Here is a 2,630-nt window from a genome sequence, read left to right as displayed (position 1 = left end):
CAATCTTCTAGTCTACTTTTAAGCCAGCTAGGCAAGTTGGCACGTGCTTGCTAACGATCTCCACATTTCCTGTAATGTCTGTGCAAATCTGCTCTAAATTCTTTGAAAGAATTTTACATTTGATGTTCTATAAAACGGTTAAGTCGTTGACTGGACAGATCAAATTCGAAATGAGGCTGCAAAAGAATGAAGGAAGAATTAGCATAGATAATGTTCATGACTCTAAAAGAATAAACTTATAATTACTTACTAATAATTGACTATTAGCCAATTTTATAAACTCGTTTGGACCTCAGCAAAAGTACGACATCGTACTGGAAATGCTAATCTCACGGCGACGCCGATCGCATTACTAAATCGTACCGAAGCTAATCCCAAACAAACATTTCGGGGATCTAAAGCGAAATGAGGAAATTCACGATCAAAATGTTTCTACTCCTCTGCATCGGTTAGATGTCGCAATACATCCTTTGTTTCAACTCGCTTATCTTTATGTCATCTCATATCAGAAGTGCCTTCTTTTGATGCAAACAATCGTTTTAATCTTGGTATCAATGGAAAATGACGCAATACCTTAGGTGGTATTTTTTTACCCTTGCCATCATTAACTTTGTACCGAGACTCATCACAAACGAGGCATTATTGCAAATCTGCAAACTCTTTCCAATACAATACATAATCATATTTGCATGCATGAATAGACTCATAACCTAGGCCTAAATCACACAATTTTTGCTTGGCTTCATAAAAGGAAGTAGGTATAGAGGTGCCAGTTGGAAACGCTGCTTTTAACAATTCTAGAAACATGTCAAACGATTTGTTACTCCAGTCGTTGAGAACTTTGATATGTATCAACTTCACTAAAAAGTTCAAGGACGAAAATTGCGAACAACCAGGGTATAATTCATTACGTGTTTCGGTCATTAAATCATCGAATAAGTTCGTGGTATCTCTTTCTTGACTATTAAAGGACATTTCATTCTCAATCCTTCCTTCATTTGCATTTTCGTTTTCAATTGGAACTTGTAAATCGTTTATAAAATTCGACATCTCATTTTCTTCAACAACATTACTCTCTATACTATCTACTTCAACATTCTGTTTTGACTGACTTGTATGACTTTCAAAACTTCTAGATAAGTTTACTGGCTCTCCATGATATACCCATTCACAATATGAGGAAGATATTCCATATGTTAATAGATGTCGTTCCACAATATCTATCTTTTTCCAAATTGAATACATACAATTCTTGCATGGACATCTTATTCGTCCGGAATCAGTAACATGAAACTTTGCCATATCTAAAAACTGGGATACTCCTTCTCTATACTCCACTGATAACTTATTCCTTAGTTTAATCCATTCTTTATTCATCCTTAAAAATAAATCTTTTTTGACCAACTTGTAATCCAAAACAATAACCTGGATTAGAGGACAAAGTACAAAGTATTTATTAAGCATGAACTTTGATTAAAAATTTCCAAGTTTGTTCGGAGTATTTAAAATTTTAACTAATTTATAATACATGATTTGAATTTTTTTTGTCCCTAATGTTATTGATATTTTTTCCCTAAACTTAAATCCAAAATTAAGTAAGTTGAAACATCCACAATCCATGGCTTATATAAAAAACAATCCACAATAACATTCATACTCCAAAAAATTGCATAAATTGAAACATCCACAATCCACAATAACATGCTATAAATTAATTCATAATCCACAAAAAGTTGCATAAATTGAAACATCCACAATCCACAATAATAACTTAATCCATAGTAACATGCTATAAATTAATCCACAATAACATGCTATAAATTAATCCACAATCCACAAAAAAATTGCATAAATTGAAACATCTACAATCAACAATAACAACTCAATCCATAAATTAATTCACATTCAACAACAATAACAACTCAATCCATAAATTGAAACATCCACAATCCATGGGAATCTTGTTTTGGTTTAATTTTTGGAGCTTTTGAAAATGGTATTTGGAAAGTAAAATTAATCACATTCAACAACAAATGGGAATCGATCAATAATGATTAATTGAAACATCTACAATGGTTAATTGAAACATCTACAATAACAAATAACAATTTGTATAAATTATTTAAATCATGATTTTTCAATTAATCGATCAATAATGATTAAATTAATATACAAGAGAAAATAATGATTTAAATAAATATACAAGAGAAAATAAAATGAGAAGATTACCGCCGGTGGCGGTTGGCGGTTGAAGGCGGCGGCTGAACGAGAGGAGGAAACGGCGGTGGCGGCAGGCGGTTGATTGCAGCTGCTGATCGAAGAGAGGAAGTGGCGGTGGCGACGAGCGATTGAAGGGGCAGTGACGGCGGGAGAGGGGGCGGGTTCTTGAATACTCCGAACAAACTTGGCCGGCGCGCGAGGGAGATGAACAGGGGGAGTAGATCGATGGGGAAGGAGGGGGAAAATGGGAGAGAACGGCTGGAAAAAATGGTTGGCCGGCAGGTTAGGGTTAGAAGAGAGGGAAGAATAGGGAAAAGATGGGATATGATTTATACCAGATCCCCTGATGCCGCCTGACGGGCGTCGGGAGAGCCATCGGGAGTTCCTGGGGAACTCCCAACACCTTCTTA

General features: G+C 35.4%; 1 pseudogene; it reads right to left on the bottom strand.

Moving 5' to 3' along the window:
- Window positions 1-500: 500 nt before the first annotated feature.
- LOC150035143 (uncharacterized) lies at window positions 501-1,377 on the bottom strand (annotated as a pseudogene).
- Window positions 1,378-2,630: the final 1,253 nt, after the last annotated feature.

The sequence above is a fragment of the Benincasa hispida genome, chromosome 7 (assembly GCF_027475165.1).
Source record: "Benincasa hispida cultivar pf3 chromosome 7, pf3_genome.v1.1, whole genome shotgun sequence".
NCBI classification, from domain to species: domain Eukaryota; kingdom Viridiplantae; phylum Streptophyta; class Magnoliopsida; order Cucurbitales; family Cucurbitaceae; genus Benincasa; species Benincasa hispida.
Note: the sequence above shows the minus strand (reverse complement) of the source record. Positions and strands in the feature narration are given on the sequence as shown.